Here is a 13,546-nt window from a genome sequence, read left to right as displayed (position 1 = left end):
AAATACCTGGCCTGTAAAACCCAAAACACATAAGTATCTTGGAACTGACAGAAGTCAAAACACAATCCAGAAATTTAAAGGTTTTTAGTCGTTCTCCTATAGTAGAAAAAAGAAGCACAGAAAGCTGAATCTGTTATACACTGATTCCTATACCAATATAAGTAAATGCGCATTTGAAATGACACGTCTCTCTCTGGAGAAAGTTTCTGATTGGTATGCTATTGGGCACTCTCAATGGCTTTGTCTTGCTAAGTGTTTATATCAGTAACTTAGATGTACATGCATAGGACATTCTTATCAAATATAGGCGGGATACAAAGCTGGAAGTGCCAAAGAATAAGATACTCTACCTACTGCAGGCATTTAACATAAATAGATGCAATTGATTAAACGGGGATAAATTAAAAGTCCTGTGTTTATAAGCAAATAATCCAGTTTCACACATATACAACATGTGAGTCATGGCTTAGCCTGTTTGGATGCAATGCTGATAGATTACACAACACCATTAAGCAGAGTACAAAAGTCCGGATTCTACAACCTAACTTGAGAACTGTGGTCACATCATGACTGACCCAGAGGCAAACATGAACTTCAAACCATCAAAACATCAAAGCACAGTCTCTACAGGGAATGGCAAACCCAAACCTATTTATTTTCTAAAAAACGGCCCCTCAGGCTTCTTCTGAACTACGTAGGAGGTGGAAGAGGGGCCAGGCCAGTGGTGGGATATCTAGGGGACAGGTAGGTACAGTCCGCAGAAGAGGACTGGCCAGAAAGTTAGGCACTCATTCTATTCACCAAGGTTCCAGATAGGGTCACAGTCCTAAAGACTAGCTTAGGATATTAGCATAGTAACACCACAATGCAACAGAAGTCGAAACCTGTTTATATAAGTAGGGCCAATGAGGGTGATGGAATTTTTAAACCTGCAACTTAAAAATTGCACACAAAGTAACCCAGTGTCAACTCTGGGTGAGCAGTAAAAATAACAACAGCGACAAGAGCAATTATTTCTCTTTTTTGGCTGTTACTGTGTGCTAGGCATTCAACTAGGTAATTTTACATTTGTTACCTAATTATTGCTCACAATAATAGTAGAAGATAAGCATGAGATTCTCCATTTGCATGTTAGAAAGATGAGATCAAGTAACATGCCCAAGATTTCACAGCTCTGGCACATCCAGGATTCATTGGGTCTGCATGATTCCATGAACTTTCTAGTAAGCAACACAGTCTGTATCTGATTAGACAAAATTGAACTCATGTGATGACTTAGAAGCCTAGCACCACGACTAGACTTTCAGATTCTCAATCTGAATGAGTGACTTAGTTGTGAGCCTCATAGGCAGGCAGAAAAGCACAAATCCTTAGGAATAAGGTAGGTCTGAACCAGCGAATTGAGGACCTCAGTGACTCTTCATGGAGTAGCTGAGGAAAGATAAAAAACGTTTTCCCCATCAAGAAAAATATAAAGAAAAGACATGGTAAGTGTCAATATCTATAAAATAAACTTGAAGGCAAAACCAGTAAACTTTACATGCATTGACTATATGTTAAGCTACTTTAAAAAGTGCATGTGAAATTAGTTCTAGTTAATAGAATTAGTGAGCCACACTAAGGAAAGTCACGCACAGACCCTGCTGATTTCCTATTCAATATCCATTTTCAGACAGTTTTCCTTGTGACTGTAACTTCAACTTAGTTGATGGTAGAAATGCATCTTACTAAAAGCTAGATTTCCCTGCCTTTTTTGAAAATATGGGTATATAACATGGGTCTGGTCATAGACAGTTGTAGGTGCAGATCTTCTGGGCATGTTTAAGAAAGTTTGCCTTTCAGTATAGCCACAGTATTGAATATAGTTTCCAATATAGGCACAACTGCTTTCCCATTATTTTCCTCTTCTTCCTTCTTGGAATGCAGATGTGAAAGAATGGTCAGTCATCCCATGGCCATTTGATGCCTTGTGAAGGTAAAAGTCACATCCAAAGGATGGTGATCCTTGGACAGAAGGAGCTTACTGGATATTAATGGCATTGAGAAATTGTTGCGACAGCTCTGGGTTGCCTTAATGTGAAACATCTTGTTAAGTGAAAACTTTTTTTAAACCACTAGAGTTATATTTCTGCTGAATTGAGAGGATCTCTAGCAAAGCGTTAGGGATGGATTTCTAGGATCGAAATTTTTAATGAGGAATTTGAAAAAGATACCCTATTGTCTTTTAGGGTCGAGAGTTCCTAATACAGAAAAAAACATTGATTGCTGAACCTGTGTTTTTTAGGCTCCTCAAAAGCATTTAAAATTCTCCTTTTGTCATTACTATTTTGAAATGTCTTAAAAATGTTTAAGGAAATATATCCTTATTTATGTTGTGTGGCTCTTAGCAGGTCATTTTAAATCAAAGACTTAGGTATTATTTAAGCCTTAAGAATTATTTCCTCCTTTCATATCAAGCCTAGTTCAAGCCTTCTGGATCTCTCTTAAGTGAATACTGCAATTTTCTAATCCAGCCACCAAGTCAATTAGGCCTTCCTCATATTTTGCATCCCTTCTTGTTGATTATTTGTTAGCTTTAACTCTGTATTCTGAGACTTCCTTGGCTGATTCTTGTAACACATGAATTCTCTTCTCAGCTACATTCATGCAGCTCTTGTCTGCTAATAAGATTTTATTATAGAAATCTAACGAATTTACAATGTCTATAACTGATGTATTTTTGTGGATGCAGTAGATTCTCAAATCTCTGTGATAATATTTGGAAATCTGTTTATTCCTATTGACTACTTTTTTTATGTTCTTCAGTTTGTTCAGTTTAATACTTTTGTGGTGTTTTGAGGTACTTTTCCTCAAACATTTGGTGATTTGTGGTGTTCTGGCCATCTTTATACTAGAAGATTCCTAATGCTGATTGTGGATGCATGTCTGTTCTGAGGGTTGTTTAAATGAAAGGGCAGTCAGAGAAGGCTGCTCATTGCATTGACCTTGGCTTCATTTGATCACTTCTAAGAATTTGAAATGGGAAATAAGATGGTTGTATTTGTTTTTTATGGCCTCATGATGCAACATTCTAAATAGATTATCTAATAAAGTTCCATCTTGAGAACTAATGAATTCTGTATGACTGAAATAATTGGGAGAGAGGTTTCACAACAATTTGTTGATAAGCTTTTCCTAGGCATTTAGGAAGCAAGAAAAACAAAAGAAAAGAACAAAGGGTAATGTTTAAAACCTAGGATTGAATCCCAATTTTTCCCAATTAATTGCCCTTTTACAACTCAACCTATCTCCTCTGAATCTCTGTAAATCTGTAAAAAGATATAATTCCTACCTGAAAAATTAGCTCTGATAATAGACTAATGTATATAAACAAATCTGGATTTTAATAGCAAACATTAAATTATAATTCCTAATATTAATGTGATGCTAAAAAATCCATGAACCATAAGACAGCCAAGATTATAAGCAGAAGGAACAAACATTCCGATTTTCCTTGATCTTGATCAGTCTTGGTTTATACCTGTTTCTCTAGGAAAGTTTTATTAGCTCACTCTTTCATTCAACAAAGTATCATGGTTTAAAAGACTATGCATTATATGGTAATCTTAGCATTCAATACCCCTGAGCTGCTGTGATTCAAATGTTTTTAGTAAGACTTTGTCGATAAGAGTTGAACCAGCCTTGTTCCTAAGCAAGTACAGCTATATAATTTCCAATTGGAGAATGTATGGGAGCAGCTAAATGCTCAAGTGTTCAATCAGACAAGCATGGACTGGAATTTTGACTTCCATGTGTATCAGCTCTATGAACTTTGACCAGGACTCAATCTCTCTGAACCCCAGTTTCCCCCTCAGTAAAATGGAGATTTATAAAATGGTTTGAAGACAAATGAGCTAATCTATGTCCAATGCTCACCACATTGTTTGGCATATATTAAATGGTATAGCTATTTTCCACAAAAGAAAGAACACAGTATGGAATTCGTTGTAGATTTTGGAAATTTTTTATTTGTGCAAGTTAATTTTGGTATCCACATTTGGATTACATTATTTTTATACCCATGTGAAGTAGATCACACCTTTCCAACTTATTAATGCTGTTTTAGAATACACATACTATTATGTTGAGAGGAAAAATAATGGTAGTAGTCTCACTGTTGTGTTCATAAGGAAAAAAAAGAAGCTAAACTGTATGTCTACCAAAGTCCAAATATTTTCACTGCTGTTCTGTTCACAACCCAGATGAGATTGAAACAACAGGGTCATTAGGGTCTCCAAAGGAAGAAAATTCCATGTTTATTTCTGATTTATTGATTTCTTCCATTATTCCAGCTTCTGGGTTTAAAATGTTAGTGAGTGAAATGGTTTTGTTGACATTTCCAATAGAGGTCCCATGCCCTCAAAGTTGCACACTATTTAAACAGGAAATATGCCCTTTTAGCACTGAAGTAAACACAACTGGCGATGAACCACCCGCAGGCAGCTTTCTAACAAAGCCCCTCAAACCATGATTTTCCTGCCACATGGGCCAAGGAAGGCAAACACAGCCATGAGAAGAAAAAGCTGACTCCCATTCCCATTTGAACCAACCACTCATATTTTCAATTTGTAGAATTTTGATAAATGTCATTGCTCCAAGGTCACCCCCAGGGTGTTGAGAGACTTTTATCTTGCCAGTCATCCTAGTTATTTTTTTTCTCTTCCTTTTAAGAAGTTTTTATCCCTAATTTTCACATGTTGTTTATTAACAAAACATGTACAAGGAATGCAGACTCTATATTTCAAACATTTCTAGCCTTCAAGGATGGGAGAAGAATTAAACAAGGGAGAAGGCTGGCTTCCAGCAATAACACAGCTTTAACAAATACATGAAATATTTATAGAACACATAAAGAACAAAGGAAATGGAGCACTTCCTCTGTGTATGATTTCTCTCAGTGTTTCTGTTGACCTGGTCTTTTGCCACTACTTTTTTTCCCCCTGAGATATCTGTTGAGCAGCAATGAGTGAGATGTACCTGGTCAATGTACTTTCAACACACCCTCTGTCTCTCCGACTTTGTAAAGCAAGAATCTCAGATGCTAATGATGATGGCATTAACATTTTCATTCTGAGAACGTTGTTTTTTGGAGGAAACACACTGAGAAATCAAGGCCTCTAGTAAGTTGTAACTATTTCAGAAACCATCTAATTTTAACCTAGATTTTCAAGAACAGCAACAAAAACTGCTAAAATATTACAATTACTATAGGAGAAGCCACAGAAATTGAGAAACTGGCAGGGTGATTTTCTCAAAGTGAAAAAGAAAGTGTCTTCATACTTACAGCGCATTCCTAGGGTTGCTCTTACTTCCCTAGAACTTAGTTTAACAGTTTTGCAAACATATTTATTTAATTGACCACAGAAATTTTCATTACTTTTGTAATGAGAAAGAGAAAAGGTGAGCATATTAGAGATCTGCTTCTGGGGTAAAAACTGATATATAACACCTAATATAATAACATTAATGGGTGTTGTTACTGAAACAGGAGAGTTCTCTGGCCCCCCTTGCAGGGTCTGTGACAGGGTGTGGCTCTCTACCCCACCACTGTGAGCTCAAACCCCTTTCAGGAGGGGGAGCGTGCAGATGAGCAGGTGCAGGAGCTAGGGCAAGCGCTTTGGGCTCTGACCTCATGGTAGTGTCTGGGGGTGGGGGGTGCCTATGACCCCAGTATTACAGTGCTCTTTTAGCTCTGCTGTCCACAGACTGCTTAAGTGCTAACCAGCTTAGTGTCCCCTCTGCTTTTCTACAATGGGCCAGTGTGACACTTTCTGTGTCATGAGGTCTTGTCCAGTGTACCCAGGAGTATCGAGTCACACACAGACTTGAAGAATGGTAAATGTGGGGGCTTTACTGAGTGGTGAAGGTGGCTCTCCTCCTTCTAGCATGGGAGCTAGAAGGGGGATGGAGTGGGATCTTCCCCTGGGAGTTTGGCTGTCCGGCAGCTGAACTCCTCCCTGTCTGCCCCAGCCGAACTCCTTTTGGTTCTCAGATGCTCCTTCTCTTTCTCTCCTGCGCCGTTCTGCTGTTCATATGCTTGTCTCCTTGTCTCCTCATCTCCCTCTAGAGTCTGGGGTTCATGGTTTATATAGATACAGGATAGGGGGTGTGGTTGGCCAAAAGGCAATTTTTATGGCACAAAAACAGCATAGCCTGTCCTTACTTAGGGCTGCAGGTATCCAGGATTGAGAGTAGGGCCTTTGCCGAGGAACCGCCCTCTTCTGCCTAGTATTTCTCTGTCTCCTGTTCATATAATTACCACATATAATTCCCCATATAACTTGCTCAAACTTACATCACTTGCTTTGTCTTTCCAACACTTGGGTCCTGCATTTGTGCAGTGTCATTAAAGTGCTATTTATAGTTAATAATTGATTTTTACAATGCTGATTTACATCCATTGTACCAGGAGCTGTGCTAAGTGTTTTACATATAATATCCCATTTCATATTCACAGTAGCTCTTTGATATTGGTAAAAATATCAAATATAAGAACACCAAGATTTGAGAAGTCCAGGAGATTTGACCAAGCTAGGAGGAAGAGAGTCTTAGATCCCCCTGGATGTTCTCACTCCACATGTATTCCCACCCTAGCTGGAACAATGGTGTCACTTTAGATTGTAGCACTTCCTGTTTCCTCTCCTCACAAAGTAAAATGTGATCATTGATTCAGAATAGTCTTTTAGAGCATCAAATTTAACCTGTTCATAGTGTGTGTGTGTGTGTGTGTGTGTGTGTGTGTGTGTGTGTGTGTGTGTGTTGAATATACTGGCTTAAGACAGTGGCCAAGTGTGGTAGCTCATGCCTATAATCCTGACAAGGCAGGAGAGGCCAAGGCAGGAAAATCTCTTGAGTCCAGGAGTTTGAGGCCAGCCTGGGCAACAGGGAGACTCCCTTCTCTACAAATAATAATAATAAATTAGCCAGGTTGGTGGTGCATGCCTCTAATCCCAGCTACTCAGGAGGCTGAGGTGGGAGGATTGCTTAAGCCCGGGAGGTCAAGGCTGCAGTGAGTGGTGATCAGGCCACTGCACTCCAGTCTGGGCAACAGAGCAAGACCCTGTCTGGAAAAAAAAAAAGAGAGAGAACAAGAGAGACAGTAGTAAGTACCAACATAGTGTGGATTTTGGAATCCATATGCAGCTACCAGTGAGAAATAGCCTCCTAGAGTCCCTTCTATTTTATGAACCTAGCCCCTGCCCCTCTTCCTCTGAAGACCTTGACTATGCTGATCAGTTTGTTTGGGAGTAGATCATTTTTCACTTATAAACATTTCCTCCACATGTGGTATTCAAATCATGGACCGTTACAAGAGATGTGTGTAAGCCAGGGCAGTAGTTTCAGATAATCAAAAATAAGGCTTCATTTTAGCAAACAGCTTAGAGAAGAGCTCAGCATGAAAGAAAAGGTATTAACTGTACAAATGTTGGAATCGGAAAATTAGTTTAAAAAAAGCAATTTTAAACAAATTTGGTTGACTGTAAGGGCATGATAGTCTAAGTTACATTTCTGGACACATAAAAAATCTATTATAAACACATCCATGCAAAAAAAATACATACATACATATTCACCTATTTTTGAATTACTCTATTGTATGACCTCAGGAAATGTTACTTTTTATGGCAAAAAACTTCAAAAAGAACATTGTTTTAAATTTGGCAACCTACTTTCTCCTAACTCTATTAAAACTAGATGATCCCTTTAACAACGCAATGTGTGTATATGATGTCGGTGATCACTTCTTTATTCAGTTTAGTCTTTTCTCCTTATGCTTAATCTCAACTCTGTCTTGAAAATAATAAAGAGCACATGTTGGCTGCCTGGAGTCAGTCATCTAGGAGACTCCTATCATTTTTATATTATTGGTTTGCTGGGTATAATTGGCACAATATAAATAAACTTCCACCTCATACCTCCTTTCCTTTTAAGACTCAGATTAAAAAGTTCAGCTCCTTCATTGACCTTTCCAGAACCCCAGGAACTATTACCCTTTCCAAGCCTCAGTTCCCACAACAGCTGTTAGTATCTCTTTAAGAGCTCCTGGTACAATTTGTCTTCTATCATTTTTGAGAAATTTTGTATATTTTCTCTTATCCAGTGGTATGAATACAATATGTGACTACAATGTGTGAACCAGAAGTTTGATTCATTTCTATTATTCTGTTTGTTAGTGTCAACAGAAAGAGTCAAACTCTGTAAAATATTTGAAGAGATATGTTCTGAGCCAAATATGAGTGACCATGGCCCGTGACACAGCCCTCAGGAGGTCCTGAGACCATGTCCAAGGTGATTGGGGTGCAGCTTGTTTTTATACATTTTAGGGAGGCATGAGACATCAATCAAATACATTTACGAAATACATTGGTTTGATCCAGAAACGTGGGACAACGGAAAGCCGGGGCTTCCAGGCTATAGGTAAATTTTCCAATTGACAATTGGTTGAATTTGTCTAAAGACCTGGGATAGAAAGGAAATGTTCAGGTTGAGATAAAAGATTGTGGTGACCAAGACTTTTTTGAAGTATTATAGTGGCTGACAGGTGTTTCCTATTCAGACCTTTAAAAGGTGCTACACTCTTAGTTAATCTCTTTAGGATTGGGAGGACCTGGAAGAAAAAGATCTAACTATGTTAATAGAGATTCTTTACAGATGCAAACTTATCCCCACTAAAGGACAGTTTTGTAGGGCCATTTCAAAATATGGCAAAGAAACATATTTCAGGATAAAATATTTTGACTTTCTGCTTTGTCATATAGTCGGAAAGTAAGAGTCAGATTGGGAAGTAAGTCGCAATATATAGGGTCTGCTGAGAATTTATGGTTTGTAAGGCATGACTCTCCAGACCCCTTAAATAGGAATTAGGGCAAGATAAAACAAACAAAAAAAATCAGAGTTTAGTCCTCATTAGCAAGACTAGCACTGTCCTCTGTGTATGAGTCATTTAAACTTATTGGCTAAATAACAATAGAAAATGTTTGTGTTTGCTTACGGTAGACCTTTATATAAATATTTCTTCTAATCCTCAGGACTATTATCCTCCATTTACAGTTAAGTAAACTGAGGCCCTGGGAAATAAGACACTTTAGTTTTAAAAGCTGCTAAAGTCTACTGCTACATCATGCAGGTAAGTCTTTTTACTTATATTTGTCATATCACTCTTAACCTTTCAGAAAACTTTAAAATAATAATTACTATGCCTAGTGCTTTTATGACTGTGTTAACAATTCATACCTATTCTTCCTAATATTCTACCTAGATGATGTAATTTAAAGTTAAAGAGATACATATAAATTTTGCTGACCCTAAAATTCCCTTCCTATTGTTAGATATGAGTTCTATATTTTCTCTTCAAATAATCAATATGTCAGTACGTTCAATTCTTTACCTTCTAGTCTTAAACTTAACTTCCTCATAAAGCAACCTTTTTTGATTACCTGCTCCACCTTGACTCATTCCAATTACCTGCTCTGTCATAACCATTTTTCCTGCCAAACCACTCACCCCGTCACTCTCTTTAAATTCACCAGTTGGAATTAGTTTAGCCTGTGTGGTCTAACCCTAGCCAATAGGGGAATGACACAGCAGCATGTGCATCAGGTATAAGAACCCCTTCCCCTCCCTTGTCCAAGTGTGTGGTCACCATTGCTCCATCTGTGAGGGCCCACCCTTCTATTGAAGTAAATTGCCTTACAGAAGATTAAAAAGCAAATTTTATATTTGAGTGCTATTTCTTTTGTGGCACCAAAACTTTATTTATAACACTATGTACTGAATTTAAAAAACAAAAAACCTAATACCCTCCTTTTTGGCTTGGAAGTCAAAACTAGGACTTCTATCCCCAGAAGGCAACAGTTAAAATACCTTAAGCTATGACTTCAGGGAAACCTTCTAGTTATCTTCCTAAACTAGTCAGAGTAGTGAGCAGTATTGTGGCTAATGCTATGAAGCTGACAGAAAGAAGCATCTAACAGATGAGGATGGGTGTATGTGGCAACCTCCAATGAACTGTGGGAGAACCCAGAAAATAAGCCCTGCTCTTCCAAAGATTTCAGCCCCCTTTTCATTGCAAGGGACTATGGACCATTGCATACGATTGCAAAAAACTTTAGTTACTAGTCTTTGAAACTGCAGGTTGCCTTAAAAGAGAAAATGTTAAGAGGGGTGTGTGTGTGTGCGTGTGTATGTATTTTCTGGGAATAAGACAGGTAAGCACATTATTAAGTAAATAGGGATGAATAGGGGTGAAGGTTGTTTCCTAATAGGAGTCTTTAGCTTCAAAGGAAGACCTGATTTGACAAAAATGAAAGTATGTAGTTAAAACACTGAGTGCCTATTTTAGGATGGGGCTGCAGAAAATTTGAACCCATCTCTGCACAAAAGGTGATGGATGGGGGCTTATGATCATCAAGAATAAATATAAGGAATAAAAAGAGAGCAGCTCCACTAGCTTTATTTTCTCTACTTTTATCCTAACTAGCCTGGGCTCTGCTTTGCTTGTGTCAGTCAGCTCTGAAGAACTCTTTGTCCTGTAATTTAATCTTATGCCATTAAGTGGGATTAGTTCAGGGAAATTCACAGGAATAACAAAAGACAGAAAACATGAGGATGACGGCCCCCCCACCCCAATCCCCTAGGACTGAAAATGTTTGGAAACATCAAGGGAATAAAAGTATGTCAGGTAACAGACTTTGTCTATTGAACGACTTCATGATTTTGATCCTCCACAATACTTCACAGGAAACATTAAATTACATTAATCCAAAATTCCCTGGAAATAATAACAGATAGAAGAGGAAAAAAGGTACGTAAGGAAAACAAACAAAAGACCTTGAAAAGCTAGGAGAAAAAAGAGAGAAGTAAAAGGAACTAAAGCGGAAAAGGAGAAGGGTAACATACTTCCCATGTTACAGAGAGATTGGACGCCACTGCTTACTGCCTGAGGTTACTAAGAAACCTTTAAATGAGATTTATTTCTGGCTTGGAGCAGTTGGAGGAATAAATATGATCAATCATTATTTTGATTTTTGTAAAGAAAAATAGCGTATCCATATAAACAACCATCTATCCAATTTTATTCAATGAATAGATGGAAAAAGCTGTGACAACACGTGTCTATGATTGCAGAAACACTTTAGTAGAGTACTCAAAATATCAGAAGGGTGTCTAAAAAGCATACATTTGACTAAATTGGAAATGCGACAATTTACTAGGTGGCTATCTTAAGTGGTCTTCTTTGCAATATTTGTTGAATGAACTAAATTAATTTTGTGCCTTCTCTCTCAATACCTGAGTTTTCTGGGATCCTATTTTGGACAATTCATCTTTCCTTTTTCTATACATCATATTTTTGCTAGTGAACCAAAACCCATTTAAACAAAGTTTGATTGAATAAACAAAATAATTTTGTATAAATGTTGAATAAAAAAATAATATTGAGGTTAAAATAAATTTCTAGCATTATTTCTGCAAATATAAATGGGTATATAAGTGACACACTTCTCTAAGACTTCAGTAGCAACTATTTTTAGGGGGTGTGATAAGATTTTATTTTGAGTAAATTCAATTTGAAACCTCAAAATTGAAATAGGTTTGGCATTTTTTCATCACTGGCAACCACCCATGTTATTAAATAAGAAACCTGAGAACTATTTTTTCCATGAAATTTTTGAAATACCCGCAAGTGGCATTAAATGCTATTTGGCTGTGCCAACACAGTCTTGAGTCTCTCTTGGCTGAAATGCTATCCAAGGACAAATGATCGAATGATGCCAATTTGCCTATATGAAGGTTCATCCCCCCATCCCCACTATTTTCCCTTCAAGAATATATACTTGAGATCAGTCCCAAGGAGGCTTCTTTAAAGCAGTGCCAAGTGGTCATGTTACCAAAAAATGTACTATATATTGCATGTGTGTGTTTAAATATACTCCAAATTCTTCTTTTCATGGGACAGTGCTAAGAAATTATGTTGCTCTAGTTCACAGAAGACTTTCCGTAAGTGGTAAGGCTTTGCTGTTTACATCAGCTAGTATAAAAAAAACTTTAAATCATAATATCATTTATATTAAATTAATATTAAAATATTAATATCATTTATTTAAAATTAATTTTTAAGTATTTACTTTGTGCCTCAGAAAAAGACACAATTCCCACTCATAAGGAGTTTATAATCTTGTGAAAACAGGAAAGTAAACACGCTGCTAAAATGTAATAGAACAAATATAACGACAGAGGCAAGAATAAAGTATTGTAAGGGCCCAGAAGAGAAGCATCTAATCTGGTGTTAGAGAATAAGAAATGTTCAATGTTCACTGAAAGTATATGAAACCACAGCAAGAACATAAACTTTTAAACAGAGATTTGACTATATATGTATGGGTCAAAGTTAAATCCACCAATTAGCTAGATAACCTTGAACAATTTGCTTATCTCCTAATTTTTGCTTTTATAAAATAGATGTAAAAATATTGATTACAAAAGACTTTGGCAAATATTAAGTGCCTAGTGCCTTTTGCTTAGAAAACATTTCTAGGCCTTTTGCTTAGAAAATATTTGCTTAGTAAATATTAAGTGCCTGGTGCCTTTTGCTTAGAAAAAACTCTTCCCTCAAATTTATATTTAAAGGTATAAAACTTGACTGCATATATGCTCAGATATCAGGAAAGCAACCTAAATATTATGAGAACCAATGGGAAATGTATGTTTTTTTATCTTTCTGACTTTTTATGTAATATTTGTGTACAAAAGTTTTGTTAACTACAGAAAACATCAGGTATAACAATGAAAGTTAAGTCAATTTTTACATAGATGATATTAAAAAACTATTCATGATGGTGTCATCACAAATATATTTTGGCCTCAGCAATTTCTCAAAAACTATTGAATCATAGTTTAAGTTTCAAAGTACCTTTTGATAAGATGGGATCACTGTGTTATTTAATGTAATATTTGCTAATAGAACAAAGTTTTAGTGTATTGTATGTAGTTTCAATAAAACTTATAGAAATTTCCAAAGTCTTTACCTTTTCCAAAGTCTTGAACTTTGTCTTGACATACACACAAAGATGTCATAAACATGCAATGCCTAGGATATATTAGGTATAGAAAGAGATGCAAACTATGGGTAGATATGGTTCCTGCCTTCAGCAAAACTGATGCGTACATGGTGGAGTGCTTCATGGTAGAACTTAGGTAATAAGGTGATGGTGAGATCATTGGAAATGGGCTTAAAATACAGCTAAATAGACATGAGGTTCCTGATTTTTCCAAAAAAATTATTGTTTCCATTCTTGCCCCTCTCTAATCCATTCTCCATACATTTGTCACATTGTTCTTTGAAAAATATGTATTATATCGTACATACTTCTTTTTTGTTTGTTGTTTGTTTGTTTGTTTGTTTTTGAGACCGAGTCTCGCTCTGTCGCCCAGGCTGGAGTGCAGTGACCAGATCTCAGCTCACTGCAAGCTCCGCCTCCCAGGTTCACGCCATTCTCCTGCCTCAGCC

Source organism: Colobus angolensis, unplaced genomic scaffold, assembly GCF_000951035.1.
Source record: "Colobus angolensis palliatus isolate OR3802 unplaced genomic scaffold, Cang.pa_1.0 Scaffold280, whole genome shotgun sequence".
Lineage (NCBI taxonomy): Eukaryota > Metazoa > Chordata > Mammalia > Primates > Cercopithecidae > Colobus > Colobus angolensis.
This window is presented reverse-complemented; position numbering follows the sequence as displayed.